This window comes from Epinephelus fuscoguttatus, linkage group LG1 (assembly GCF_011397635.1).
Source record: "Epinephelus fuscoguttatus linkage group LG1, E.fuscoguttatus.final_Chr_v1".
Taxonomy (NCBI): Eukaryota; Metazoa; Chordata; class Actinopteri; order Perciformes; family Serranidae; genus Epinephelus; species Epinephelus fuscoguttatus.
The window spans coordinates 39,582,910-39,608,995 of record NC_064752.1 but is presented as its reverse complement, the minus strand read 5'-3'; the positions used below and the strand labels follow the sequence as shown (position 1 = coordinate 39,608,995).

Below are 26,086 nucleotides of genomic sequence, written 5' to 3'. Positions count from 1 at the left end.
AATCCTGTCAACAGCAGAGGCTGGCTGAAGTAGAGGAGGAGGAGAGGGGAGAGGAGGAGGCTTCTGCTATGCTGAGTGGTGATTGGTCATTGCCATAGCAACGAGGGAGGGCCAGGTTAGAGACTTGTGAGGGAGGAGCTGTAGGCTGATTATAAAAGCCATCTGAGCAACACTTTCTCTTCTCCTGAGCTGTCTCCAGTGTAACCGGCTTTATTTAGTCTGTCGTGTTGTCTGGCCAGTGAGACAGCTCGCAGTCTGTGCGGAGGACAGAGGGAGGGTGGAAGGGTGAGCTGTCAGAAGGAGCAGTGGACAGGTCTGTCCATTTTCCCTGTCTTCCTGCTGAGCCATCTGTCCATCACACTGATAGAGCTGCCTGCATTTTGTGGATTTATCTCAGTGTGAGTGACACCTGGGAAGGCAAGGGAGCCCTGAGTGGATAGGCAGGAGTCTGCTTTCCCCCTCCGTCCCTCCTGTGTGTGTGGATGACCTGTGCACCTCTGTAAGTAGCTCTGCCGCAGCCACATCCACTCATGTTTGTCATTCAGACATATTGACCGTACAGCATGGGTCAGGGGTCAGGGGAGGAAGAGACAGGTGTACATGTTGCTGATTTGAGGCTGAACTTGTGCTTTTGTTCATTATTTTTCTATAATGATTTCCTCATTAGCTCACTGGACATCTCAGGGGGGCTTCCTGCGCTTCACTCGGGTCTACTAATTGGTTACTAATTGGTTACTAACTCTCCTTGGTCTGAAACTCTGTCTTTAGTTACAACTTTAATGGCAGTCAGTGTGTGATGAAATTCCAAGGTTAGGTTGCTGTATAAATTATCAAACGGATGTAAATTGTATCACACTGTTGCCTTTTAATGGAGACAGCACATGTTGTTCCATGCAAAACTATTAGTTCTGTGACTGAAGGGAACCACAAACATATGGTCACGCTGTAGTTAAAACTTGTTGCTTGTAATAACAGTACACACTGTACAGTTCAAGAGTGTGGTACATGATTAGAATGAGGCGGTCGTCCTTTAGTGTCTTAATTTGACGTGTTTGAAATGTAACTGTTGCTCCTGTGCCATAAGAACATCTCAGGATATCTGAAACCAACACAGCCACCCACCCACCCACTCACTCATCCACTCACTCATCCACCTCTTGTCTCTCTGATGAGCCTCATGTATTAGTACTTACATGTAAACCGACTCTTAACAGTAGTAATGTAGAAGCAGCCACTCAAATAAACAGAAGACTGTCCATATCCAATGTGCACACAGCACTGTTTACCTATAAGGGCCTGTGGGTGTTTGGAATTGGGTGTCTGGTGTGTGTGTGTGTGTGTGTGTGTGTGTGTGTGTGTGCGCGTGCGTGTGCGCACAAGCAAAACTGGTTCCTTTTTCCACATGATTGCCATGCGATGGTGAATCATGCAGAGTTTAGACTGGACCTTTTTTGCAGCTATCACAAAAATAACTGAATCTAACATATTACTAAGAAAATGCTCTTAGGGTTGAAAGTGCACACAAGCAAAACTGTATTAATGTATGAAGTCATTATTTTAATAATGTTTTAGGGTCTTCAAAAGCATCAATATTCCCTATTGGAGATATTATTGTAGTTTTTCTTGTTACAGCATGCCGGTTTATTTTGACTTAAGTTCTTCTATAATGCAGTTATGGCATTTGTTAGTTACATTGGCAGATTCTTAAATTGACCATTTGATAAATGACTCTTCCAAAAAGCAATTGTCTGGTCATGACATAGCAAATAACTAAGCATTGTAGGTCTGTCAAGCTTTAGCCTTCTGAACATGCTGGAGCAGTGTGCATAAGGCTTTATAAGAGTAATATCCAGTATCTAAGGTGTTTGTAGGGTTGTGGCAATTTTTCTCACCTTTCCGTGATCTAAACAAGCAAAGTTATAAGGAATGGATTGAACAGCGTGTTTTATCTGCCCTGGCACAAAGAGTTAAGGTAAGCATAAATTGCTAACAACCTTACTGCCTACAGTAGTAACCTACGATTGTGTCCAAAGCAATGGCTAACTACTATTTTGTGGGACTACAGGTTACATCAAAAAAGATTCCATAGACTGGACATATAATGGACGTAGCTACCATGATGTCACCTATTGGTTTGTGGACTCCTGTTTAGAAGCCTTGAGTCTGGCATTTCAGCCATCGCCATCTTGGTTATTTGGAGCTTGATGTGACCATATTTGGACAAGCGGGTGGAGCTGTGGAGGAGTGAGGGGTAGATCTGACTTTAAGGCAGACAGCCTGTCACTCAAGTGGCCCCACCCCTAAATATGCATAACTTTAAGCAATGATAAAATGTAATTGGGTGAATTGTATAAAAAGTCCCCCCTGTACAGTTGTCATGATGGTTGAAATAAGCTATAGAGATGAAAACCGTTTTTTGCACCAGGCTGTAAACATGTTTATTTCTGCAGTAAAGTTGGGCATTTCAACATGAGGATCTATAGGGATTAAGTCACTCTTGGAGCCAGCCTCAACTGGCCATTCAAGGAACTGCAGTATTTGGTACTTCCATGTTGGCTTCACTTTTCAGCCCTGGAGGTTACCACCCGAAAAATTCAAGACCAACATATCAGTGCTAAAATTCTTGTTGCTGACCAAAAATTCAAGACTTACATTTTTCCTGTGTGGTAGCCAGTATGGCTGCAACAGAGTTTAGGCAAACGTAAGTAGCTCTGTTCTCCTCTTTGCTGGATTTGGCAAAGTTTTGCTCTAACTTCAACCTTCGCCAAACTCATCATCTGAGATAGAATTACTTTTTCCAAAGTCATTGGTTTGCTCTGAAAAACAACATGCTGTTTTTGTTTACTTCACCTAAAATCAAGAACCCACTATTTCAAAATTTCAAAATTGAATGCATAGTTTGCCAGGTGTAGTGACAGTGAGTGGAACACGACTTAGGAGCTGAAGGCTGAAAAGATGGAATGTGGCGAAGCAAAATTTGTTAGTAAATTGAACAAAACAAACTTTGAAATTTGTAGTTTCCAAAATAAAGGAGTGACTGTGATTGGGTTTCTTTCAAATGTTGTGTTTCCTAACTGGTGCTGCAAGTTGAGCAAGTTGCAGATCAGTGAATTTGGCCTCATCTACATGCCTTAGGATTAATACGAAATGAATGTAACATGCCAAACATAGCCATAATGTTAATACACATTTTCCCTGTCCTTTTTAGTATTCTGTCAGTCTTTGGCTGCCCTCTGTATTTATTGGTTTTTCAAATTGGTCATAACCATAATTCCAGTTATCCTTATGACACCAGCAGTGTCTACATGTACCTGCCTCACATGATGATAATAATACAGTTATGTTCCTGAACAGTCAGCCTTTTGCCTCTGAGTAAAGTTGATACTGTAATTTAAGTCCAAAGTAGCAATTTTTTGTCTTAACATGCTGCAGCTGAAGCACAATGGTGATGTTTACATAAGCAGCTTATTATTGAGTCCCTGATTCATCGCGCAGCCCTGGGCCCACTCAGCCATGATAATGTGAAGATAGACCCTACCATATTTAACAATAGCCCAGGCACCAGCACTAAACCCCACTCACACATGAACAAACACATGCAAACATTTGGTCAAACACAGCAAATGGAGGGCAGTTCTTCTTTCACACAACAACAAGTCTACCGGCTACTGTGATGAAACACAGTGAAAGGTTAAATGCTTCAGAAGGCAAGCACCTTTCATAAAAGTAAATCTAACACCAGAGACTCCATGGTTCCAGTGTGTCTAAATGATACTGGCCTGGCTGTATTCAAGTAGCGGAGCCTGTTTCCCAAACAACTCAAAGATCACTAACATGAGATATCTCGGCTCACTCACCACTTTAGTGTTTTTCTGTGAAGAGTGAACTGAGTGGGTAGTGTGCTATTTGCAGGTCACTGACACTACAGAGTGTCTAGGTGAAGCAGTGTTTCTCTTATTGTTGCCATTTTGAGATGCCAGCATGTTGTATTTCCAGCAGGAGGAAAGGAAGGAACAGTGTGCTCTTGTTACTTTCAACTCTCTACTCTTTATTTGCAAAACAAAAGAAGCACATTAGCTATGTCATTACATTACTGTTCTGTTTTCATTGGATAATACTTCACAGGTAATTTACAGTTGAATAAACTCAGTGAAGTTCAGTAAACATTGATAAAGTGGTATGTGCACACAACTCAGTCGAAACAAACTGGCACACACTCTTCAGTCTTACAGGATGCCCTGAAGACTTTTCTTGTAAATATACAAAGTTATATTTACATTCAGTTAACACTCTGAGTGTGAATGCTGATCTTTCCTCATAACATATTTGCAAAGCCAATCTTGAATGCTGCATGGTTTATTAGTTTGCAGCTTTCTTCCCTGTCCTTGTCAGCTCATTGCTGCACTTCTTTGCACGTTAGTACAGCCAACTGTTGATCAGCGGGATGCATAAGACCTGTGGCAATCTGAATGTTTCTGCATGTGTATCCCGGTGCACATACCTGGTAGAAACAAAACAGGGAACCACAAATGAAAATACTATCCATAGTGCCACTGGTAGCTGAAACTCAAAACTATCTAAAGGATACCTTTAAACAGGGGTGCTTTACAGTGAATGTCATAGCTACTGCAGAAGATCAGTGTTTAGATATCTGGGAGAACATTAATACAAGTGAACATAAAGAAAGTCGCAAAATCTGAGCAGAACATTGCTGTGTCCAAAATCGCAGTCTAGGTACTTCATAGTCAATATATATATATCAGCATACTTTTGTGCACATAAACAGTAGCATGTCTTTTCTGATGCACTGAGCTATATACCAAGCCACTTGCTGAGAGCCTCCCTGCCGACTGGAAGACATAACCATGGTAATCATTGCCAACTACAACTCCACCGGCATCTGCAAGCATGATGGACCTCTTGAGTTTTTTTTTTATGCCAACAGCTGATGTTTAGCAGGTTTAATGCTTATGTGTGTACCCAATTTCATGGCACACCAGCCAAATAGTTTTTGAGATATTTCAGTCTGGATCAAAGTGGTGGAGTGACCGACAGACATCCCCAGGGCCATACTAAATAGCATGTTAGTATTGAGTTTCTCGCTAGCTTTTTATGTGATTACCAAAATCCAACACATCAGATGCTATATGGCCTTAAAGGTTTGAACTGATATGCTTAAAGCATGATGCTTGTGTTGGCATTTCTATAATTTTTCTGAGAAAGGATCATAGAAATAAGTAACAAAGTTCACTTTTCTCAATGTCAGCTTACCACCTATTACAGCTTTCAGCCCCATCTCACAGTGTTTATTCAGAGAATGGAGAATTTCAGTGGTCACATCATAGCAATGGAACATCACAAGGACTCACCATTGGTACATGTAATACATTGTTTGTCATGGTCAAGTTTCAGCTAAAGCACCAGAACATGATTGGATACTGTCTCTGTATGCAGAAGCCACATACTCCATCCTGTGCCAATGCTGCTGCCAGGGTCACATTGAATTACTAAAAAAGATCTAAAGGGCCTAAAGTGTTGCTGGGCATGCTCTCCTCACTCACGCCCATTCCGCTTCAAAAGCTCTTCACAGGTGGGAGGGCAGTGTACTCACAGCAGAGCCATCCAGCTAATTTAAAAACATCCACCCTCTCTGTGGTTACTTTATATTGTAAAGTGATGTTGTTTTTAGGGAGCACAGGATGGACACAAATGTTGTGACAGGCACTGTCTCTGGAGGAGAGAAGCTGTTTGCTGATTGGTTGAGCATCCTGAAGTCAAAGATTCAAGTCTCTGAGCAGGAGGGTAGCCAGTGTGTTCTTTTAACCGTTGGGCTGAGGGCTGTGTTTAGGCGCTTTACATAATTACAGCCCTCTTCCTCCCAAGTTGCTAGTCTAGCACTGCAGCTGTGATGGCTTATTAGAAGTTGGCTCACACACTGACACAGGCAGAAGCCACCTTGGGAAATGTATAATGTGTTGTGTGCAAGTGGTGTAAGGTAAGCTGTGAGTCACAGAGCTGCTCCTGTCAGAGACAGGACCGCAAGCCAAAACCTGAAGGAAAAGTCCAAACAACTAACACATCAGAATAATCACACACACATAATGTGACGTAAAGCGATCTGACAGATGCAAAGGTCTAAAACTCTGACGCACATTTCTGACATTAAACTGAAAGAGATTTTTATCTGCTATTAAGTCATGTGTAACTAATTCCATGGTCAAGGTTTGTGTTGTCTGCTTACTTAAATAATTAATGTGTAATTCTGAGGGGTTATTTAATATATTTTTAAGTAAATAACCATGTAACAAAGACCTAATGATCAGTAATGGGACTGGCGAATGAAGACAAAGGATGTCAGCACCCAGACAGGTCAGTAATAGGACTTCACTGGTAAATGTCTATCGTCATCTCTAAGACACAAATAAATGAAACATCTCCCAACCACTCAGGTGTTAGCTTCATATAGTAAATCTTGTGCAGGTGTACTGTTTGTGTTTGCAACACATAAAGGTTGTGAAGATCTCCATAAATACATAACCACAGACACCTTATCATGCCACCCACTTTGTAAAGAAATGTGGGGTAGGCTTTTTAATTTATGTTTCTGAGTGAGTACCTGCATTCAATTTCAGTATATGGGTACTCTCAAACAAACAAACAAACAAAACAATGCGACGTATGAATAGGAACGTAAATTGGCCAACAATGGAAAACAAGTGCAATTTGAAATTTACTCATTGAACAACCAGCCTATTGATCCATAAATTCAAATTTAACATAAGAAAAATCAGCCAACTTTCTGTTGCTGCCGTCACATAGGCTAGACACAGTGCTGAAGGACCGTCTCTTAGATGCTGATCAGTTTAACATCTGTCTGGTTAGCACATGCTAACACAGCAACACCAGCTAACATCTGACACAAAGATGCTTAACAGTTCCAACAAACTCAAACTAGTTATTGACCGTTAGGTAACGTTAGCTGTGTGATGCTAACAGTCAGCTACGTCACTGTGTGTGTGCTCAGGCAGTCTCTCACCAACTGTCCCGGCTCGGAGCTCACACTCCTGCAGCACAGTCTCATGATAAACAGAGATAGGAAGAGAGACAGCAGGGTGAGGACAGCTGCACTCAGCTCTACAATAAAACAAGATTGTACGCATTTTTAATAGTAAAAAGATTTGTTTTTTGTTTTTTTTGTTCACATGTGGGAGGATGGTCTGCAATTACATTATATTTACAGCCTGCAAAATAACCACAAGCCCTGCTGCTATTTTAGGATGCTGTAATGCTCGCTGATGGTAACCTTTCCAGCAGGAGAAATCAGTCCAAGACATCTAATGCTAACAATAACTGCTAACACTTCCTCCAAAGCCCAGACTCCAACAAGTTGATGGCAATATCTGAGGCCTTGAGCTTGTTTATTTCCAAGGACAAGTAACCATGTAACATTGAAAATATGACATTTATGGAAGTTAATATTTCAAGTTGCAACATTTTAGTGGAAAAATGAATCCGCCTTAGTATAGAAAGTTAATCATCACTGAATGTTGGTGCGACAGCCTTTATCTGGGGGCGTTTCTGATGTTGTACTTACTGTACCTGAATGTGAACCATGTGTCTAGATATTTATCAATTTGCCTGAAAGGGGAAGAGATGTGAATAAATGGAACACACATGAATGCCTCTAAAGCACTAATGTGGCTGCCTTGATATATATCAGGGAAGAGGTGAGTTAGCAGGAAGTGATATTATCAAGAGTTGTACATGGCTGGTCTGACTGCTAAGCCCTTGGTTAAGTCCACAAAAACAGATGCTTCTAATATTCGGTGTTTCCGACGAAGAAAGTTAAAACTGTTCTAGAATAAGTTCAGAAAGCTCTGGCTGAACTTAATATTTCTTTCTGTCAGCAGGAAGTTCCCCAATCTAATTTTACAGTTTGGCCTTTTGGCCTCGCTCAAGCAATTTCATGCTTTCAGTCACAATGGCCATCCATTAGACTGAGCCTGTCTGGGGATGATAACCATCTGTGTTGCTGCTATCTCCTCCAAAATAAATAAATAAATCCCCCTCAATCTCTTTCTTTTTGTGTCTGCTCACTCCCTCTCTTTTATTCCCTTTCTTCTCTTCTCCTTCATCCCTGAACCTTTTCCCTCTTCCACCCCTGCTCTTCTCATCCCAGTGAGAACAATTAGCTTTTTTTGTGTCTAGTTTTATTTGGCAGCTTAATCATCAGCAGAGACGTTTTTTAAACTGAGACATGCCTCACATGGTGTGGTAACATATCTGAGCGCTAGCATCCTGTCTCGCCCCTGAGTGAGTAAACCAAAGCATCAGCAAACATTCAAACACACTGCATTTTCTTTATTTGTAAAATGGATTAGACAACTTATCCTGTTAATGTGTCTGCCTGAACATGTACTAGTCAGCCCAGTTTCAAGCTTCACCATGGAGCGTAGAGCTCTGCAGGTGCTCTATTTTCAGAACATGCTTAAGACTGCTTCAGCTGTCACCAGAAAACTCTCATCTTAGATTTTTTTATGCCTTTATATGTTTAGGCCCTATATAGTACAAACATGGAAGTACACACATACCCACATAAAACTCCCACTTTATGGACATACTTGCAAGATGTGTGTGGATGCAGCAGATACCCAGGCAAAAATATGTGTGGCAACACCAATGAAATGTTAGCAACCTGTCAGGCAAGATTCTCTTATTCTTCATGTTTCCTGATAAGTACCAATGTGTGTGTGGTATTTTTTCACTGCACTCATCATACATGTCAGTCCCTCTGATTTTTCAGGCTTTTGCTGCTCATGCTATTACACAGTTGTACTTCTGTCCCACCTATCTCTACTTATACTTCTCCAAACAGACATATTGCAGGGTCACAGATACTATCTAGACTTTGTCCTTGTAATTGTACAGGAGCTTTGTGTTGAGTTTTAGACCTTTGGTTAGAGTGCCAGTCTACATGTGCTTTGTGGACATGCAGGTTTATGACCACCAAGTCCTGCATCGGGTTTGGTATCCGGTGTGTGACCTGCTACACAGTTGATTTGCGGGTGGTATTTTGTTTGTTTTATTTCTGGGTTCAGGTCTCTGGGTTAAATAAAGTACATGTGGGTTGGAATGCAGGTGTTGGATAATAAATATATTCAAATAAAATGAATGTAATAGTAATTTAAATGACTGCTGTATAGTTTTAATCCTGTGACTGCTGACTTTAGGTGAGAGCAAATAATATTAGCATATATTGCATTTCATGAATTACCTTGACTTTAAAATGTAGTTCCACATGTATGAAATGTCCCAATGAAATGATCACTTTAATTGTGCTGCATAGCTAAATTTGGTCAGGTTGTGGATCTTTTTGGTCGCAGAACTAATTGGTCGTGTGAGGGGGCTTGTAATGGCAGTGCGGGGGTTGTCACTACAAGCCATTTTTATATAACCAGATTGTGATATGCGTCCATTTTCAGTGGGTGTTGGGTCTCTCCAGGGTTCTGTCAAGTCACTGATTCTGTTTCCAGTTTGCACTGATAAAACCTCCAAGGTTTGGAGAGTGTGGTACCCACAGGCAGTGGTGGTTGGGGATGTTGGGCATGGTGGTTGGAAGAAAAAAGTCTAAACAGGAAATAGCTAAGGAGAAGGATCTCTGGGATACCTCCTGTGGTCCTGTGCAGATAGTCAACAGCATTGGTACCTGGCAAAATAAAAGCAGGTTAGTCCAGAAAATCTTGAGCCTGGCTCAACTTTTGCTGGAATGTGAGGAGACATCATCCAGTGCAACTGCACATTCCTGGTAGATTACTTTGTAACATGAAAGCCATATTTCTACTGTTTACCCCAAGCAGAAGAAGAGTCATATCCTTCCAGAGCACTGACATTCTCCATCTTAATATCATAAAATATGCAATGGTTTGGTGTCTGATAAGATGTATTACTGAAACTGGTTTTCATTATCTCACCAGTACTTAAAGCACCTACCAGTTCCAACTAATACAGTCCCTTGCATTTTTAATGCCAAGCTGTGTCTGGTCCAGTCCAGTTGCCAAAAGAAAATTCTGGCATTGCATGTTTTATCAAACCATGAATATGTTACATTTTTGCTTTTAATACAACATATGTATCATGTTAACATTTCTAAGGTGATGTAGTAATTGAGCTGACTGTCATAGGGAGGTAAAAACATGTTATGTATCTGTATCCGTGGTTTGCATAAAGAGACAATGCCAACATTTTCTCTGGGGTTCTGGGTTTAATCCAGACCCTTAGAAGTAGCAGTAAACAGATGCATGAATGGATAATTGGGATTCATCATGTGTCAAGCACATGGGACAATTTCTTACTAAAGATGTGTATAAATGTCTGTGGATCTTCCAACAAAAGAACCACCACGTCATGTATGGCCTGTTGCACAAACCATGGTGGCCTGTGATACAACAGGCCAGTCTGATGTTGACCCCAGCACTGTTGTTATTCACTCAGAGCCACTGGACACACTAGTCCTACTGTTTCCATGGGGGCATGGGGTGACATGCAGACAGACACAGAGCGGAAGACAGAGGGTTTTATTGTTATTGTCAACACTCAATTTTTCTGCTAGTGACAGCTCCATTACAGGCACCTCTCTGAAACTATTCTGAGCAAAATTCTGAGGAGAAATGAGTCGGACGAGGAGCCAAGTACAATAAGAGATAAACAAGAGAAGAAAAATGCCAGGCAGAGAAAAGCCGAGTGTGATGTATGGCCATATAACAGAGCAAATAACGTAGTGATTGTTGTCTAGCGGGGCCTGACTCCAAAAAAAGATGGGATGGAAGGAAACAAAAGGTCATCTTACAGCTACAGCAGGACACAAAGAGAGAAAGAGGAGAACGTGACATCATCTTTCTGACTGCATGCTCTGTGTGACAAAAAGATGTCAAGTATGCTGGATTTTTCATAATTGATTAGAGGGACATGGACGCAAGCTTAAAGTTTGTTACTGTCTGTCAAGGCTTAACGTTTTCCTCCACAACACTGCACAGAGAGAGATGTCTGGCAGAGGTGACTATCACTGTGGGACAACATGGAGAAAATCCTTTGGGTTTCTTTTATCTCTTAAATCATCGCACTTGTTGCAGACAGGGCTGAAGCCAAGTCTGTAACATGCATTTTAAGAGTAGTGGTGAGGGTGAAACTGGCGCTCACTGCAGCTTGTTAGGAAGTAAAGGCAAGGAGCCCAAAACTGGCTTTAGTCTATCTCAACGTCCTATTACGTCAGACAAGGTTGTTTCAGGCAACAATGGCTCTGTTGAAAGCAGAGTCTCTCTTCAAGCTTTGTTTGGAGTTCATGAGAATATAATCTGTTGATCTGAGCAGGCTACACCAAGCTCTGTGTATTATGGACTACACCCAGATATGATCATCCACAGACTCGGCTAATACTCAGGCTTTATGGGTCTTAAGTTTCGATGACCTCTCCTGCACAAAAATCCTGTCTAATGAAGAAAATGATTGCTTCCAGACGATGATGTGTGATGTGAAAGGTGTTGCTTGGAGTGACAAACTCACATGTAATTATCACCCCACCCTGCAGTTTCCCCCAGCTCTACAGACCCTTTTAGCATCCCTTGCTAAAAGGGTCTATAGAGCTGGGGGAGTTGCTGCTGCCATCAACCAGCAGGTGCAGGCAGCTGTTCTCAGAGAAAAAGCTCAGATTCACCTGCTCTACACTACCTGCCCATCACCAAACAGCAAAAAGGCACATTTAGAAACTAGCTGTTGAACACAGTGGAGCATTTAGCAGCTAACAGACAGATATTTTTCTCAGGAGTTGGTATTGACCAAAACAGAGCTAAAAGAAAACTGAACACTGAGTCCCAGTGAAACAGTAGTTAAAGCATCTTTAGCATCTGTACTGTGACATATTTCCCAGTGAAATGGAATATTTGAGCAATGTACAGTTACAAGAGGGATTTAAATCAAACCCTTCACATTTGATTGGACTACTTAAATATGGGCAAGCTTGGAGTTTAGCGCAATATGGAGCTTCAGTAGAGTCGTATGCTGTGTCTCAAATCGTATACTTCCGTTAGTATACTTCTATGTAGTATACTATGTGCACTATGTACTTATTGGCGTAGTGTGCGAATTTCGACAGGGTAGTGTTGTCTCAAACCAAACATGGCCATTGTGCGCTCACCGGAAATGACGACTGCAAATTAGCTAGTTAGCAGACTAGCATTAGCATTCACGTTATCGTTCTCGGTTCCAAATCATTACAGACTGCTTAATTAACCCAATAAACATACTGCTGGATTATACCCGACAACAGTATAGTGGTGCTTAGTGCAAAAACACAATTTGTACAATGCAGCGATGTTCACGGTCGCACAGTCCTCGGCCACTATTTCCAGTTTGAAAAGTGGTCCCTCCCCTTCCGCTCCATAGCCAAGATGGCGACCATTGAGGGCGAGAAGTGTCCATAGTTCCACACTCAACTTCTTGACCGTTTTGAGTGCACCATCCGGGTACTCATAGTGCACTGCATTTGTCCATACTTCTCAGTGTGAATGCACGTATGCACTCAAAATATTGAATGTAAGTACAGAAGTACACGATTTGAGACACAGCAATGGACTGTAAAAACAATGGATGTAGTTACTGTGACGGCAACCATTGGTTTGTGGACTGGTGTTTTGAGGCCTTGAGTTTAGCATTTTGGCCATCGCCATCTTGGCTTTTTAGAGCCAGACGTGATCATGTCTGGGTGGGAGGCTGGAGCTGTGGAGGAGCGAGGGGTGGATCTGACTGAGAAGCCGAGGAGACTATCAGCAGACAGTCTGTCTGCTTCATTGTTTTGGAAATGAAAAGGAAGGTTTTGCCAAACACACATCTCTTCCTACCTCTCACCATAGTGCTCTGTTAACCATTACAAACCACAACCGGTGATGTATGGCTTCATAAGACCGGTGTGGCTAGTTAGCTGATCAAGTCTCATTTGATTCCCCGAGTGCAGAATGAGTGATCAAGCATTTCAAACTGTTAACCTTACAGAAAGAGGTAAGACGTGGATTTTGATGTACAGATTTATTTGGCATATAACAGCAGATAAATGATCAATACGCAGGGTCACTTGGTCTTTAAATTCATCAGGTGTCCAGACATGTCTCAATATGAATACTAATGTTGCACCAAGTCTGTTGGATGTTAAAATAGGACATTGTTTCCTAACAGGTTAGCCATAAAGGTTTAGAAGATAGGCTTATTCACTTTCTTGCAAAGAGCAAGATGAGAGAATCAATATAACTCTGGTGTCTGTGCATTAAGTGTGAAGCTAGCATTTGCTTAACTGGAAGCAGGGGAAACAGCCAGCCGGGCTCTGACCAATGGTAACAGCACCTTGAAATTTCACTTACAAACACACTTCATAGCGCCAGTAAGTATTTGCTCCTGCCTCTCTTTTTTTTAATCCATTTCACCAACTAGTGTGTGCACATACTGACAGTATGGACGTACTAGCTGTGAATAAATGTAGGGCATGTTCTATTTGGGTATGAATGCATTTCAGGCAAACTTTGCTGGATGGGTCTGGTTTAGTATTAGAATTTCTTCCTATTCATTATTCCATTCATTATATTCACATATTCCCACTCCCACATACACATATGTTTCCCCAAGTACATGCTTACGTTTATGTTTGCACCTAGGTTGATTAGCGCCTTCCTCTCAGCTTAATGTTAAGTTAATCTTGCCAGCACATTTCCCAAAATAGTTTCCCCACAACCTTTATATCTGAAAACAGAGAAAAGGGCAATGAAACTTTTGTCTTACTGTCAATGAGGTAGAAACTTAGATAGTAGTTTTATGGAACAGGTTTCACTAATGTAAACAGATTTTAAACTGTATTTTTGATTTTAATGTACTAAATAGTTTCGTTTAGACAGAATTGTTAAAAGATCTGGGGCAAATGCAAATTCAGCCTTGTACTTCACAATTCAAACAGCTGTGAGACTATTCAGTCACTCACAGAAACAGGTGGACGGCAGCTCTAGATTCACAGTTCACCTGCTGATGTAATGTGTAAATACTGTATGAATTCAGGCCATGTCAATATATAATATAAGGTCCCATTATGCAATGGATTTCTGCAAACACTAAACTGGTGCAAAGACTTGTTTCCATCGTATGTGCGTGTTGTTATTGGAACGTGGCTGGATAATGGCAGCGAAAATTGGATTAGTTGCCTTACAGACCAAACACACCAGCTGTTTAACAGTGATTCTCTCTTACACTCTGGTTTCTGTGAAGAGCACTGTCACCACCATTCATCTCCTTTAGGGAGAATGTGTGTGTGTGTGCCTGTATGTGTATGTGTGTTTGCATGTGTGTATGCGCACAGTTGTACAAGCACAGCTGTATTTTCAGTCTACATGAACTACTGGAGCACACAGTAATGTAACCTCAGGCCCAAGGTCAGTTTTAGCCCATATGACCCATTGCACACATACACAGATGACACACATAGATGTGTGCATGTGCTTCTGTATCTCTCTCTGCTACACACACACACACTGTCTAACAGTATGGAAAAGTGGCAAGGTATGAGAAAAATGAATAAACAAAGCAATGTCAGGGGGATTTTCTCACATTATTTGTGTTGAATTAATTTCTGAGTGATGTAACTGAAGCACCGTCTGTCTTCTCGGTTAATTTTTCATCTCCTGAAGGCCAATTTGCTCATAAAACAGCAGTAAGATTATCACATGTAACATTTGGATGTATTGCCTCCTTCCGTCATGTCTCTGTGTAGGTACAGTATAGCCTAACCATCCATTTCTATCGTGAAAATGTTACTTTATAGTTTACTTTATAGTATACTGTGATGCTAGGTCCCACTGAAATGTCATTTAAATCACCAATATAAGTGCCTTAAGGTTTTTACTACTATGTCCCTTCTACCACTGCACAAAAGAAAAACATTAACAACCGCTAACATCTGGCTTTTGTATTTAATGGGAAAGGTTACAATCAGCATTCACTCCTGGGTTTAATGACTCTGCCGTAGTCACAGTATTTATCAGCTCCAGCTCTGAATACAACACCCGGGTGGACACACTAATTTTAGCCTCTTTAGCAGTGTGGTGCAATGAGACACTGCCATAAAATATTGTCAATCTCTGCCAAACAGTGCTCGAAACTCTATCCAAATTTAGTCGCCACCGAGTTTGAAATAGTGTGTAAATAAGTAAGCGATATAAAAAAAAGAGTAACCATAGCATTTTCACTGGTCTCAATGCTGCTTTACTGTTTACTAACCTGTTTTCCAGCCCGTCCGTGTATCCGTGATGTCTAACATGACACATCAGTAAAAAAAACACAAAAACAAAAAAAACAGAAGGCATATCCCTCGACTACAGCCCTGTCCATGGTTCTAGTCTACTGGCAATGAGAAATGAGTCTATCAGCTATTTTAAGCTGGTGTCTCTGCGTTTAAACAACCCACATACACGTGCAAATTTTGATGGAAAAGGGCTGTTAATGAGACTTTGAAAATGGACAGTGTAACCGGTATTGCTCTAATATGTTGCCACATTTGCTTTGCAGCTGCTCCCATTTCTGTCTGCCATAGAGCTGCAACAATTAGTCGACGAATCGATGACTAATCGACTATTAAAATAATCGGTGACTATTTTAGTAGCCGACTAATCGGTTTGAGTCATTTTTCATAGAAAAGTATTATAAAAGTACCCCAAAATTCTCTTACTGCAGCTTTCAAATATTGGCAGCTTTACACACTCTCCCATGGCGCGAGTACGAAACAAGACATTAGATGACATAATTTTGGGGTTTGGGAGAGACAGACCGAGATTTTTCAACATTTTAACACATTTTTCAATAAAATGATTAGTCGACTAATCTAAGAAATAATCAACAGATTAGTTGACAATGAAAATAACGGTTAGTTGCAGCCCTAATCTGCCAGCTTGGCCGCCTTGTACTTGTTACTTTCAGTAACAGGACACTAATGGCAGAGTAGACAAACTGCTTCCTGTTTACATCTGCACAGGCATGCAGTGTAGCCTATGTGAATGGTCGTGTGATATGTGTTTTCAGGCATGTTAGAATGGAGAGAGATTATTTCTAAAAACACTCCTAAGTACATGGGGGTCATTATCATTTTAAAACACAGGTTCAGAATGAAAGCATATTAGTGTGGATGTGGCCTTAGTTGCTCTCTGCATCTCTGTCGTTGCCCCCTCCCTCCTGACCCTTCGAGAGATCACAGCTTGTGTTGGCAGCCTGTCGGACTGTCAAGAACTGGAAGCAGCTGTGCCAGGTTTCACTGGAGAAACACAGCGGTCAGATGAAGCTGTGGTCTCACTGTTAGCGGGCTAATGGTCTGCTCTGACGCTGTGCCAGAGCTTCCTTTTCTTTAATGGGCTCTCGGGGTCATTCATTCATTCAGTTTCAACTAACTGGACGGTGGAAAAAAAGTGAAAGAGAAAGCCTGTGGTTTTACATGTGAGCATGTGCACGTGTGAACTCATTACCCAGTGTGAGTCACAGTTGTGTATCCCCATGCCCGTGCTGTATGCCTTATATGCAAATAGATTGTTGAGTGTGTCATATTTTCTGATGACTGTGCCCACTGACCTGCATAAAACAATGAAGCCCATCTACACAAGCCCCGCATCTCTTCCATCAGCTGGCCCCATTCTAAATGAGTACACATGAGGGGAGTTGTGTATATTCATTTAGCCGGAGCTGCATGGGTCACTGGACTGATGACATATGGCTTTTTGCTGAATCAAACATACTCCTCCTCCACCCCTCAGAGGCAACCGCCACTGAACTGCTCCAGTGGGTTTGGTCACTGGCCAAAAGGACAATGTTTTGTTTGCATAGGACAGCTCATGTTTTTAAGCATTCCTCCCACTGCAACAGCTCTAAGTTGTGTTTACATGTACTTATGTAACTGTTGGATTTCAGCAATAATATGACTTCTTTTACATCAGAAATGAGAAACCTGGTGTGTGTTTGACAAAGACAGGAAAATAATGCTGTGACATAATGATTAAGTTAAATAATGAATGTGACTAAAACTCAAACTAATCAATCATAGTAAGTCCAAATGAGTCAGTTTTAGTGGCTGAACAGTTAAAGTCACATCAGCAAACATTTGTAACGCTTGACAACGCTTAGTAGCTTATGATATCCTATGAAAATGCACACAAAACAGTTTGTATCCTACGAATTTGCACCTCACGAACTGCGTTACATCCTTAGCATAAATTTACATAACCTTAAGTCATGGAGGTTGGGTTAGGAAAAGAAAACTGTTGGGAATGTACCTTAAAAAGACTTCACATAGTTTCGAACATGCGTATCCTGCAAGGCTGTAGCCATGGAGTCAACCTTGGGAGAGACCAAATCTGCTTCCATGTTTACTTCCGTCAGCGCAACAGTCACGTGATCACAGCCTTCAAAAGAACGTGGGTTATGCAAGAATTACTGGTACATGATTAGAAAGGGTTTGTACACATTTAGGTGCATTACTTTTCATAGGAAAACATATGAACACTTAATGAGAACAACCATGTTTGTTCCATTGACTAATACGAAGCTAAGTTAACCGCCTGGAAAGAACAGAAAGCCAGAGTCAAAAATGAAGGAAAACTAGCAAGTGTTGCACCATCCACTTTTATTTAATCTCCTCTGCTGGCGTGTAAACTCCTAAAAAGGGGGTTTTAGACATGTACAAGACAGGAGTTGATGGTACAAATACATCTCTTGAATCGTCTGTGGGAACTTATTGTATTGTATGGTTAGCAAATGAGCTGCTTTTTGTTTTTGAGAACTTTATGTTTCCCTTTTACTAACTCTTTATTTAATTAAATGTACAGGTCAGAGTACAAAATATTGGGGAGTAAACGGTGCAGTACAAAGTAACTGGAAAGAAATTGGGATTCCTTTGGAAATTGGGATGACAGACTAGCGTTAGCATGTGGCTTTCAAGTGTGTTAGTCGTTAGCTCTCCAGCTACATTAGTTCACCAATTTGCACTGGGTGTAGTCCCTTTATACTTAGGTCACTGCAATGCATGTACAAACATATCCCCGCTTATACTGATTTCTTTTAGTAACCATGCCAATTAAGTTTACAGGACATGTAAACAGTTTGGTGGGACTGTGCTTTCATTTATTACAAAACAATAAGTAATAATTTTGCAAGCGTACCGTTGCTGTGGCACCGCCAACAATGATTATGATTGGTTGAAAGAAATAAAAAAAGCCGGGGCGTATTTTTCTCCAATCTTAAAGTGAGGGTCAGCCCAGCCAGACCTTTCTTTTCTTGAGAAAGGTCTAGTGAGCGAGACTAATTACAGAGAGGCCGAGGATGACATTAGTGTCGGTTGTGCTGCAGGTATGCACTGCCCTAACTGGTCAAATACTGCTGCTTTGTCAGTGATTTCAGTGTCAGACAGAAGCAAAAAGGCACCTTTCATGCCAGTATGATACACCACAGGGTGGCGTCAGTGTGTAAAACCACCTGGACGATGTCAGTTTGAAATGTCGCAGGTAAAAGCGTAATGAATGTTGACCCAAACCATATTGTTTTTTTCTAAACCTAACCACATGTTTTTGTTGCACAAAAAAATAAAGGTGAAAATTAGGTGTTTTAACACAGTTATAAGTTTATTTTGAAAAAGACTGTAGGCCTATGCATCGTCTGATATTACCGACATTGGCTCATGAATGGCCCACTGTCGACTGACTATTTTGGAGGGTTGTAGTCTCAAATTTAGGAAAAAAGAAATGAAAGTTACATCCCAACAACATTTATGAAACCACAAACATAAAAGATATTAACCTTCATGATGATCCATGAGAAGATGATAACAGCTGAGAAAGACGAGCAGAGACCAGAGAGGAACAGCAATTTTAAAAAAAGAGGAGAGTGTGCACTATATTAGCATGAAGTGCGTTCAGGCGCAAACTGGCCAGAAGTTCAAAAATTTGTGAGGTCATATGAGGTCTGGTCTTTCTTCAACCCCAGCCTCGACATTATAAATCCTGTGTTATCACACTGTTTTATAAACCACGTGTATCCTTCCGCTAACTTCGCCAAGTCCGTCACTGGCTCTCCTCATCAGCTCGATCTGGGCCGAATGCATTTACAATGAGTGTCAGTATATGGGTGGTGGGCTACAGTTGTAACGTCTACTGATTTGACCTCTAAGATGTGAGTGACGGCCGGCTGGACCGCAGTTATTTTTAGAACGTGCCCTGCAGGCGATTCATTGGTTCCCTGCAGGCGACCAAGCACTCACAGACACCATGAGCAACATTTAAAAAATAAAAAAGGGAATTGTTAAACACATACTCAGTGTACATTAAGTGTGATGTGTGTGAATATGCAGTGTGAGCATAGCGTGCTCCTGTGAGTAAGGTCTGCACGTTGTAATTTAGTTCTGTGTTTGAACACAGTTTTTCAATTGAAGTCACAATAGGCGTCAGGTGATCATTACATCGATTTCTTTTTCCTGTTAATGAGTTTCCTGCTAACATGTTGTGTCACTTCAAATTTGGTTTGTCAAGTTTGAGCCACTTGACAGCAAATTCCCAGGCTGCTTTTTTGTTGCCAGTCTGTCCCTAAGTGCACTTTTGAGATTGTGTGTGTGTGTGTGTGTGTGTGTGTGTGTGTGTGTGTGTGTTCTATGTGTGGTCAGACAGTGTCCCTCAACCCAAGACCAACTTCCCCTCCTTTCACAGAGTAGTTCTGAGAATGATGCCAAATACTCCTAATTGTTTGCGAGCATCTCGACCGTAAAAGCGCACCCTCCTCCAAACAGAGGAGTCTGTTGTCTACAAGATAAATGAATCACACCGCCAGTTTTACACACACACACGCTGTCTATTGCAATCAGTTTCCTCACTCACGACCCTACCAATTAAGTTGTTCAAGAGGGCAAAGTGAATAAAGACAGGCTCCCAATCAGAGCGAGGGCTGCTGCATTTCTCTGTATCCCATTTAGAAAAGAGGAACTTTAGATCCTGTTTCAAACACCAGAGCAGAGCGACAGATGAGAGAAGAGGAGAGAAGAGAAAGCAAGTTAGGAAACAGTCAGTGTAAAAAGAGAATGTAGTCTCTCTCCTGGGTGACACACTGCAAACAGCTGACATGTTGCATGTGGTTTACAGGTCTGAGTGCAGTTGGACTAATCTATTAAAAAGAAAGAATAGGTTTGGAAGACTCTGTGTGGATTACATTCTTGGCCATGACTTGAGTATGAACTGTAAACAGGAAGGACTGTCTGCACACTGTAAGTCGCTACATTTAAGTAATTTTTCAGTCATGACTGACAAATATTTGGGAATGAAGTTATTTTAGATATGCAAGTAGGCCCTGTGTTTTCACTGCACTCATGCAAGGCTGCAAGGAAAGCTTTATTGCTTATTCTCCCATATTAATGCAGCTGTCTTTTAGCGAAACCAAGTGTATAAGTGCATGAAAAATTGCTGCTTTTTTTTTTTAAGCATTTAGTCTCAGTGTTTAGTACTAAACTCTCAGCAGGGGTGTAGTGCTGCAGGAGCACACCGGAACGATGCTCTGCCACCTTTTTTCTCCAAGTGAGGAAATAGAATAGTCACAGTTTAAATTATCCGGTTGAAATCCGTGGACTTTTTTTTATAAAAGCGCTTGAAGATCCAATCATCACTCAAGCATATGCTGTTGACATTTAAGGTGTGTTTGATGATTCACAACATCATGTCTTTATCTCAGTCTATTACCAGCCAACTGTTTACTAGCAAAGATGAAAAAGCAGCAAAATATCCTTTCATTTTAAGGTTTATAGCTGACTTATGTTTGTATATTTGCCACTGTAGGAACAGTGGTTACATAAGCTTTAAACTGAGTCATCCATGTGTTTGTCATAGGTGCGTTCCATCACTTAAACAAATAGCACTACACCCCTATGTTTCAGTGGTGCTTTTATAAAGATCCCTTGTTAACCATAGTGAATCCTGTGGTTGACTGTATTTGTCACTGGATTATTTGTTAATGAAGTTAAAGTATAAATTGGTGGTGATCTTTTCTCTGTGTAAATCCAAAATACATTTCAGGGTCCAAAAATCACAAGTGCTGTCTGATGGCAGACTCCTCTCATCATCAGGTGTTTAGTGTTAGTGTCCAGTGTTTTGAAACCAGACAACCTAAGGCATCCATTGGTACCAACCATGTCGATATAGCTTGTGGTGAAGGGGGCTGAATAATGGTCCAAACTTAGGGTAAATTTTGGTGTGTGAATAACTGTCATGACCTTTTTGAAAGAATTCCCTTGAACCCTCACCTCAAGATATTCTAATGAAAATGGGTTCTTCCAGTAGCCACGAGTCTCCCCTAAACTTGAGTACACTTGTTTCCAGTAAATGTGGTGGTCCTCACAATCAGTGTACTCCTTCCAAATAAAGCTGTATAGTTGTCTTTGTAAAGAAAAGGACGACCAGCCTCTCTAAGGAACAATGAATCCCTACCACATTAAAACAAGATTGTTGTGGAACTCCAGATGTTTACTGTATCCATATTAGTCTATGCTTATCAGATAATTAGCAACATTATCTGTTAAATAGGATAAAGTATATCAATGTGATTTCTTAGCTCTGCACATTGACAGAGCTTTCATGGTATGGCCATTTACACATCTACAGCTGTCTATGAAATTATAAACTCAGGGTGCTTTCACACCTGAACTTGTTTGGTTCAACCGGTCCATTTGTGTGGTTAGTGCAGTTCGTTCTGGCTGGTGTGAAAGCTGTCAGTTGAACCCTGGTGCGGACCAAACAACCGAACCTTTATCGCTCAAAAAGGTACGTCTCGGCCAGCTTCCAAATGGATTCTGGTGTGGTTTGTTTGTTGTGTGAAAGAAAACAAACCAACCACAGAATTTTATGATAGCAGATATGTGATTTTAGCATGATTTCAGAGCCACACTGATTATAAATTCATCTGCTGATAAGAAATCTGTCCATGATCTCATAACTGATCCTGATAAAGGTCTCGTACATCCCATAACCTACAGTATTTATGCCAATGCATACAGTACTGTACCAGTCGTAAGTTTGGACACACTTTCCCATTCACTTGAATGAAAAAGTGTGTCCAAACTTTTGACTGGTTACAGCACCTGTAACCATGGTAACACATATGCACGTCAGTGAGGGTATTTTCCCCGATTTAAAAGCTATTGAAGCTGCCATCATTGTATCCGACTTTGTGTACTTTGTCTGTTCATTTAGTCCATTCAAACATGTGTGACAGTGATCCCACAGTGTTAAGACCTGAGTCATTACTGTCCAAGACGCCTCCTTTTCATCCTTTCTTTATTTTAGTCATCATTCATAACATGCGATTGATTTACAGTCTAATGATAGCCTATAATGCTTACAATCAGTTATTTCTCTATGAACTCTTTGTGAAACCAAACATAAATATAAACACTTAAGAACTATTAAAGTGCTGCTGCATAAATGACTGTCAGTCGCCATGATTTCTCCACGTGGGTCCTGATGATGCAGGATGACAAGCACCAAAACTGTCCAATTACCGAGTCAGAACTTTGTTTGTTTGCATAAAATCAGCGTTAACAGGAAGAGGCCCAGAACTGAAATGCAACAATGTGTCATTTTTTCCCTCTGGTGCGACCAAATGAACCAAACTACAGGTGCAAAAGCACCCTCAGATTCAAGAACTGCTATTTGACTGAGAGCACTGAATAGAAAATAAAGCACAGCACTGGTGAAAAGATGCTGGAACAGAGGAGTAGAGGTCACTTTTCATCCTCACCATAACAAACACAGTCCTCCTCTAACAGATCACAACAAACCAAAATAGTAAAAGGACCCAGCACTGTTACTCAGCTTGCGGCACAAAGAGGTCTTTGTATTGTCGTTTTTCAATGCAGAAGCCAATTTGCTTGAGTGGATTACATGTCTGTTTTAGACCGGTGTCAAATGCAGTGTACTATTGTTCATTTCAGCTCTTAAATGTGTGCTGGAAGTACCCCCTTCCTACAGTATAGCGATATCCAGCTGAGACATTCTCAAAGGGAAAAACATCAGCCACAAACACAACAGCCCTTTAGCCAGCCTAATAGTATTGATTTCTCTCTGCACAGTAAGCCTCTTTCCTCCTCCATTCTCAACGTGTAATTCTGCTTTATCTGATTGCTTTTTAGGCTACCAGTTCCCTAAACTTACAGGCTGATATTGTATATTTTGTCTGACGCAGTTAACTGAGGTCAGGTTTTTATATTCACTCTGGCTTTTATCACATAGTATCATTACCAGAATATCCGCAGTGAGCCGAAAGAAAACTGCATGCTGCAGTAAATTATTGCTGTTAAGATAGCTTTATATTCGATATAAATGTTAGCGGTACCTTTATTGTCGTGATGGATGAAACTGGTCATTACTGGGCCATGATTGTGTGTTATTAACAACACTAAAAGGTTGCCATACACTTTTAGTAGTGTTGTGTAGCAGCTGCTTTTTTTCTACCAAAAGCATGTTTCCCTGCCACTGAGGAATCACATGAGCTGAATTTGATTGATCTCTAAAGGCTTCTCCTTTTCAGAATTAGAAATCCTCCTTTTCTCTGTACTGATCTGGGGATTATCTGCTTCCACCATCGCCTTTTGAGCTGCCTCCTCCGCTCGCTGTTCAATTTATGGCTGCCACCCACACTTTTCTGACTGTGAGGATGCCTTTGGTATTTTCCCTGAACTCCCGGGCCTTTGTGCATATCTAACACATTTATATATGTAGATTTCACCTCTAGAAATAAAAGTGCATTATTAATTTGGTTCCATAATATAAGTCACTATTATTTAACCTTTTCAATTAAACCACCTGTAGTAAAATCTAAAAGGGTTTTGTAACAAAACCTTTCATTGATTAAAGGTGGGGTTATTACAGTCTGTGTTACTCACCAAAACACACTGTGTGTATCCTTGACGTTGAGTGTTTTTCCTTTCTCATAAGACATTTCAAAGCCAGTTTGTGAGTATTCTAAATCCAGCACTGTTCAGTAAAATACTGTAGTGTGAAACGATTGGCAGGATGGTGTACTGCATCAGCCGCTTACATGCATATGCATCCTGTGCGTGAGATAAACAAAATGGGGACCCACTCAGAGAAAAACCGCTCCTTAGGACTACTGGAGATTCGGCCTCCCACAGGGAACCTGTAAAGCTCTTTGGTTGTAAAATGACACAGAATCATTCAACCAGAGCTGACCGGCTGTGCTGAGGAGACCGCAAATCAAATTGCTGTCTTACTTAGTTTCAGAGCCATTAAAACAATAACTTTGAAAACTTTTCCCTTTGCTTTTTTAATCCAGACTCTGTTTGACTCCCTCCTTTCATCCAGCTCATGCTATTCATTCACTTCTTTTCTGTTAAAAAAAAAAATGTTTTTTCCAAATGAAGGGTTACAAATTCATTGATGTGCTTGCAGCCACAATGCCACAATGTATTATTAGCTTAAACGGAAACTGTCTCAGTTCACTAGAAATAGATTTTGATAGAGTAGTGTTGTCTCAAATTAAATACGGCTGATGCATAACGGAAATGATGATCACAAGATTTAAAAGACTTTTTTCTTGTGCTTGGCAAATTTCAGTCAGGTTGTTTGCAGTCTGTGTTTGCTGTATCTGCTTGTGTGCTCACTGGACTTCCTCTGTAGGTCTATTTATTAAATTATTGTATTAACAATTAAAAAGCCTTCATGGCACGTTTCTATGTCTATGAATGTCCTGTACTGGCTGGCTCTGTCACCAGGGGCCTCATTTATAAAGCTTGCTTACACACAATACGGGGCTTGAAAGTGGCACACGCCACTTACCACACAAAGGTTGTGATTTATAAAAATAAACTTGGCGGGAGAATGTGCGCACCTGTAAGCAAACTCTGAGTCATACGTGCGCACATTTTGGAAGACACTGGGAAGTGGCGACGCAGACGGCGAGGTGGAGAAGTGGAGTCAGTGGAGTGAGTGATAATTGTTTCATAAAAACATTGTAAAATCTAACTCAAATCCTGAATTGAAATTCTTTCTAAATACGTATTTAATCCGCACTGCCTCTAACGTCTCATTGTCCACTCTGTCAGTGCAGCAGGGGGAGAGGACGGCGCGACTGCATGGAATATATTTATTTATTTAGCTAAATATTTCCAGTGCATTTATCATGTCTCGAAATCCAGCCATTAAGCACAACCGTTACACTCATTTCATCAGCCCTACTTAGACGTGCTGTTCATGACAAAACCGGCATGAAGAAACGTGTTCGCCTATTACACTTTCATCTTTGAATTGTATTTCAAATTACACGTTGTATTTTGGGACAGGGATACCACTGGTTCATGCTGTAATTCAGACTAATTGCCATGAACATATACAGTAAATACTGCGGTGACCCTCGTGCGTAATTGCGCAAGATGGCACTGGCACATACTCCTTTTTGCCTCCACCTTTAATAAATGTGATTCTTTATGTCGCACATCAATGTCAAACATCCTCAAATTTAAAAGCAACACATTAGCTACATGTTGGTAAAGGAGCAGAAATATTTGGTCTACCTTTAGATCAGACCACTTTTTTTTTGTTCTGTCACTGTCATGCAGTCCCACAGACACAGCTGACAGCATCAGCAGTATTGATGTGTTGCCACTTTTTTCCGCTTTCTTTTATTAGTGATCCCGCTGCTGTGGCCACCAAATAAAATCTTTCTTCAGTCCTCCACCTCTCGTTAAAGGGTCTCTAGCTCAGTCTCAGAGAAATTCCATTTTTTGGTTCGTTTCTCACTCATCGCCTTGACTCACACAACGAGAGAACACTCGCATGCCGGCTTATTTATATGCAGATCGCATTCATGAGGTGATTTGCATGACCATTTATGGTTGAACTAGGGCGTGTAGAGGGCAAAATATGAGGCGGATCTGGGTGCGCACAACTCCAGGAGGTCTGTGATTTATAAAGAGAACATTGCGTGCAAGTGTGCGTGCGCACGGTTTTATAAATCAGATTATTTTTTGGCG

At 41.0% G+C, this 26,086-nt stretch overlaps 1 protein-coding gene across 1 annotated transcript in view; it reads left to right on the top strand.

Annotated features, from left to right (window-relative positions):
• The first annotated feature begins 206 nt into the window (after positions 1-206).
• Positions 207-26,086, top strand: part of cdk18 (cyclin dependent kinase 18) — a 62,066-nt gene continuing 36,186 nt past the window's right edge. Inside the window, exon 1 of the mRNA XM_049583338.1 lies at positions 207-499. The gene's annotated coding sequence lies outside the window, so the exon portion shown is untranslated. The remainder of the gene's footprint in view (positions 500-26,086) is intronic.